General features: G+C 47.3%; 1 protein-coding gene across 1 annotated transcript in view; it reads left to right on the top strand.

Moving 5' to 3' along the window:
- The window catches only part of SYTL2 (synaptotagmin like 2), a 60,671-nt gene continuing 54,599 nt past the window's right edge, over positions 1-6,072 (top strand). The window contains exon 1 of the mRNA XM_033145849.1: positions 1-92. The gene's annotated coding sequence lies outside the window, so the exon portion shown is untranslated. The remainder of the gene's footprint in view (positions 93-6,072) is intronic.

Raw genomic sequence — 6,072 nt, 5'->3', positions numbered from 1 at the left:
CTGCCCTTGGAGCGTCGCGCGCGCCCCGCGCGGCTGAAGCGTCGGAAGGCGGCTGCAGTTCGGGGCACATAAACAGAGGAAGGAAAGAGGAGGTAACGCTTTTTCTTTTTCTTTACCTTGCTCCTCCTCCTCCTCCTCCTCCTCCTGGGCAGCGCGAGCCTCGGAAGTTTCTGCAGCTTCTCGCTTGCTTTCGGGAGTCGCTGGCCGCCTCGGAAGCGGGAAGGGAAAGCGCTCGCGAGCGCCCGGGGGCTCCTGAGGCGAGGCGGTGGTGGAGACGGCTCAGGTGCGCTTCGCAGGGGGGCGTTGCTGAGGTAACGAGGAGGGGAGGGGGCTGGACCAGCCGGGCGGCGAGATAAGACCTGGTGGGGGGGGGCGGGCGGCGGGAAGCCCCCTCCCCAGGTGGAGGGGCGGCTAAGTTACCGAGCCTTCTTTCCCCGTCCATTCGGGAGAGGGATATGCGCGCGCGCGCAATAGAAGTTGGAAGATAAAAGTTCTGGATGCCCCATTGGAATAATAACGCCGAGTTTCTCTCTATCTCGCTCTAGGATTCTGTCAATCTTTTTAAAAATTGTGCTCCCCCCCCCCACAATAGGATCCAACTCCCCACAAGAAAATATTTGAGCCCCCACCCCACCCCAAGTTAGTAGGCATTGCCATTCAAATGGTGTGCATGTGTGGCATCTTGTGATCCAACATGTGGACCGGGTCTTACCTGCCCCCCCCATATGTTATTTAAGTTGGCACCCCTCCCCCCCCCCAATGTTTTTAGCTGTATATCTGTAAGCCACCTTGAGTCCCTGTCGGGGCGAAAAGGAGGGTGTGTCAATAAATATAAAATAATAACCATAGGATGATTTACTCTGCCCTTAAGGCGTTGCTGCCAAATAGATGGGAATGCTGTCTCTCTCCTTTTAGGAATGGCATTTGGGATGCACTGGGATTTCAGAACGGCTGTTGATACGTGCTAAGGTGGATTGGAGTGCCGATTAACATTATTTTTATTTATTAAAATTTATTGTATAGCCCTCCTTTCCTTCCAAAGGAGCCCAGCTGGGGCAGCAATAATCTGTCTATCTGTCACCAGACTACAGGTGATATTCAGTGCTAGCCTTACTCAGAGAAAGCCCATTGAAGTAAACGGATGTCTAATTTAGGTTCATTAATGCCAGCGGGTCTATGCTCTTAGTTGAATGCACAGCTCTCTATTTTTTTCTTACGACAGGTAGGTAGCCGTGTGGGTCTGCCGTAGTCGAAACAAAATAAAAAATAAAAAAAATTCCTTCCAGTAGCACCTTAGAGACCAACTAAGTTTGTTATTGGTATGAGCATGCACACGAAAGCTCATACCAATAACAAACTTAGTTGGTCTCTAAGGTGCTACTGGAAGGAATTTTTTTATTTTTTTCTTGTGGCACTTTTGTTTTGTTCAAGTAACTCACAGAGTGAAGAACAACAGTAGCCCAGTGGGTAGAACATGAAACTCTGAATCTCAGGCTTGGTGGGTTCAAGCCCCACATTGGGCAAAATATTCCTGCATTGCAGGGGGTTGGACTAGATGACCCTTGGTCCCCCTTCCAAGATTCTATGATTCTGTGGAAAGTTTCCAGCCAAGAGTGTTTAGGACTGTAAGCAAGTTCTCCAGCAAAGAGGCAGAGAGAAGAGGGCACTGGTGTTCGCAGTGGATCAATATCTTGCATCTAAACCTCCAAGCTGGGTTTGTCAAAGTTTCCGCCTGAGGGAGTAAGGAAACAGGAAAGCAGTAATAAACATTTTAAGCTAAGCTGGTGACTCTGGAATACATGCCAGCTCTTGGTTTACTTCCCGCAAAACAAGTGTCGGTTGTATTAAAGCAAACTTTTCAAAGCCACAGAGCAAAATCATGCCCATTACTTTTTCTTGGTGCTGATCCAGATATTTTTATCACATGAAATTCATTGTTGTTTCCAACCTGCTGTGGAGCAACTTAGACATATTTTAGCCTTTAGGTAGCATTTTTGCTGGTGGATCTCAGAATTTTCATGGCACTTGTAAAACAGGAATATTTTGTCCTACTGGCGCATGAGATCTCTCACGCAGCTCTCTTAAAATGAGAAGGGCAATGTGTACACCAAGTGAGCACAAGCCCATCTCCTCCCTCCGCAGGAATGTCCTGACATACAGTGAATCTTAAAAATCGACTTAATTCAGATCCCTGGAGCGTGTGTGCTCCTGTTCGCCGATGCTGGGAGTAGGAAACATAGGAAGCTGCGCGACTGAATCAGACCATTCTTCCATCTAGCTTTGTTTTGCTGCTACTCTGGCTCTGGTTGGCCTGTGGCCAGCTGAAAGGATTTTGCTGCCTGAGGCAAAGGACAGTTCCGCATGCTGAAATCAATTGGACTGGGCACATGAACCTTACGTTAACACTGGCATTGGGATAGCATCATCCACTGCATCTGGAATACTGTGTCCAGTTCTGGGCACCACAGTTCAAGAAGGATACTGACAAGCTGGAATGTGTCCAGAGGAGGGCAACCAAAATGGTCAAAGTCCTGGAAACGTTGCCTTATGAGGAACGGCTTAGGGAGCTGGGTATGTTTAGCTTGGAGAAGAGAAGGTTAAGGGGTGATATGATAGCCATGTTCAAATATATAAAAGGATGTCATATAGAGGAGGGAGAAAGGTTGTTTTCTGCTGCTCCAGAGAAGCGGACATGGGGCAATGGATTCAAACTATAAGAAAGAAGATTCCATCTAAACATTAGGAAGAACTTCCTGACAGTAAGAGCTGTCCGACAGTGGAATTTGCTGCCAAGGAGTGTGGTGGAGTCTCCTTCTTTGGAGGTCTTTAAGCGGAGGCTTGACAGCCATCTGTCAGGAATGCTTTGATGATGTTTCCTGCTTGGCAGGGGGTTGGACTGGATGGCCCTTATTGGTCTCTTCCAACTCTATGATTCTATGATCTAAGGGAAGCCTAAGAGAGTACAGGACAGATTGTGTGGCATACTCTGTACACCCAGGCAGCTGTCTCATTCCACCAAATGATAGGGCCGGCCTTGTCTCCAGGGTTTCAAACCAAAGTTTTCCCCAGATCTTCCAGGAGATGCTGGAGATTGAACCCTGGGATTTTCTGCCTGCAAAGCTTTCCGTTTCTTTTTCTTTTTGTGTGAGAATGCGGGGGTGGGGGTAGGACTTGGAGAAGAAAACACAGGTGAGCAGATTATCTTTTCTGCAGCCACCAGTAGTAGATATTTTTCTAGCAGTATTTCTCAAACTTTATTCTCCAGCTGTTGTTAAACTATTACTCCCATCACTGGTCCTGCTAGCTAGGGATGATGGGACTTGTAATCCAATAACAGCTGAGGACCCAGTATGAGGAACACTGCTAGCATAGGGGTGTGGAACATGTGCGTCTCCAGGTGCTGTGCAGTGTTAGAAACTCACACATATATACGGTAATCTAATCACCAAATGGCACCTTAAACCTGGGTTAGGGTCGCCACAATGGAATGTCTAGCCGCCTTTTTTGTTTGTTGTCGTTTTTGCAGTGGGCTTATTATTATTATTCATTTCATTTCTACACCGCTTTATATTTTAAAGATAAAATCTCTTATAACTCATAAAAACATAAAAATGAAATGACCCTGAATAAAACAAATTCAGGATTCAATGACAAGTTTTGAGATCGTTCTTTTAAGTGACATTTTGCTTTCCCCAGTTGCCATCCAGGCATCCTGAGATGTCCACATGGTTGCAAATTGGACCTGGGCCAGTCGCAAAACTCGCCTGACGCCTGGCCAGTTTTGAACAGTGTGCTCGAGTACACCTGCCGTTTGCCCGGGCTGTGTGGTTGGAGTTGATGGGAGTTGTAGTTCTGCAGGGTACGGAGGGCCACAGGTTTCCCACCCATTGCCAAGTTTATATTGCTGATTTAATACAGAATAGTTGGGACCTTTGAGTTCTGTCGTCTTAGTTCCTAACAGAGATTTTGATTTTTTTTTTTAACTTTAAAAAATGGTGGGCTGGCAGTTGTCTCCCCCGCCCCCTACCCCACCCCTGGAATAAACAGGAATGTGGCAGTTCTGAGTTACTGTCCTGCTAGAGTGTCTGGCTTAATTTGCAGATCAAAAGTAAATTTAGGAACAGAGGAAGACGCCCTATACTGAGTCTGACCATTGGTCCATCTGTCCAGTGTGGTATAGTGGTTAAGAGTGGTAGACTCGTAATCTGGTGAACCGGGTTCGCGTCTCCGCTCCTCCACCTGCAGCTGCTGGGTGACCTTGGGCTAGTCACACTTCTCTCTGAAGTCTCTCAGCCCCACTCACCTCACAGAGTGTTTGTTCTGGGGGAGGAAGGGAAAGGAGAATGTTAGCCACTTTGAGACTTCTTCAGGTAGTGATAAAGTGGGATATCAAATCCAAACTCTTCTACACTGACAGCATTTCTCCAGTGTTTTGTCTTTCCCTGTCTGCTGTGTGTCTTTAGTTCATGCTTTGGTGTGGAAGCATCTGTGGAAAACTTGGGCTGCCGTGTGAAGGAAGCATGGGGAAGCTGCCTCCCCTGCCCCCAAGCTGTTGCTGGGCTACAACTTCCATCATCCTTGACCTATGGCTGCGCTAGTTGGGGGCTAATGGGTTCTAAAGTAAGGTTACCAGACGTCCCCATTTCCTGTGGAAAGTCCCTGGATTTACAAATCAGTCCCCATAAAAAAAATCCATTGAAGTTGAAAAGTGTCCCCGGACTCATTGAAAAAAAACCTGGCAACCTTATTCTAAAGGCAAGTCTTCAGGTGCTTATCTCAGAGACTGAACGCATAAATGGCCTTGCATTCTGCCCTTGCAGTCTGCATGCACTTGAGGCTTCAGCTTGCATTGGTTTCCCCATTGTCACACGGCTTATGATGGCGATGCTGGCAGCACTGGTGACGCCTGTGTATTCTGCACACCAGCTTCCTTGTGCTTCTAAGGGTGTATCCTTGGACAAAGATACCTGCCCTTTCCAGGGAAATATTTGCACACCTGACCCGCGTGTCCAACTTGGGAGGGTACTGGTGGCTTTCGTGCATGTGTGCCATGAGTTTTCACGTTCTGAGCACTGCACACTTTTTTGAGTTTTTTTAAAAATATTTTTTGTTTACCTTCTTGAGAGTCTCTGTAAAATTCGAATTGCACAACTTGCCCTGTTCTCATGCCCCAGTTAAAGGAAAAATACAAATGTTAAAAACAACCTTATGAAGAATTCTTCTGAGTTCATAACCTACTTGCAGCATCAGGAATTATTTTAGCCCTCCGGCAAGGAGATGAATGATGGATCTGAACGCTGCTCTGCTTCTGACAGTCTTATCTCTCTCTCTTCTCCCTACCCAACTTGTATATGTACAGTTCCAGGTTAGTACTTTAAAAAAAGGAAAGGAAAAGAAAGGAAAGAGGGCAGGGCAAGAGATGTGCTTCTATGGAAGCCCATTTACAGAATGAAGTGGAGATTAACCGAGAACCTGAATGGAGTCCCGGAAGCACATGACAAAAATGTGTCTGACTTTCCTCTTGGCTGAACTGCAATGTCTGAAGTTATTTCTGCTGTGCAATATCAGCTATGGAACCGAAGTTCTCTGTTGTATGCTCAGAGGTGAAATGATGTACGCTGCTTTGTTTCATGTGTGTGGCTCGGGGTTAGCATACATCCGTGGAGGTGACATTAGATGCCCTGTCCAGCATTACATCCTGCTGAAGGTGACATAAATGCAGGGCCGGATCATTACCAGTTAACTTTTCCTCAGCTTGATGGACGGAGCCACCTCTCTGTCGTCAGCGCTGCCTGAGAGATCCTTGTGTTTCAGATTGCGCCTCAGAGGGGGGGTGGTGGTTTCCCTGGTGCATATTAAAGGTAAAGGTAAAGGGACCCCTGACCATTAGGCCCAGTCGTGTCCAACTCTGGGATTGCGGCGCTCATCTCGCTTTATAGGCCGAGGGAGCCGGTGTTTGTCCACATACAGCTTCCGGGTCATGTGGCCAGCATGACAAAGCCGCTTCTGGCGAACCAGAGCAGCGCATGGAAATGCCGTTTACCTTCCCGCTGGAGTGGTACCTATTTATCT

This window comes from Lacerta agilis, chromosome 4, assembly GCF_009819535.1.
Source record: "Lacerta agilis isolate rLacAgi1 chromosome 4, rLacAgi1.pri, whole genome shotgun sequence".
Classification (NCBI taxonomy): domain Eukaryota; kingdom Metazoa; phylum Chordata; class Lepidosauria; order Squamata; family Lacertidae; genus Lacerta; species Lacerta agilis.
The sequence above is the reverse complement of the archived record's forward strand: the minus strand, read 5'-3'. Positions and strand labels throughout refer to the sequence as shown.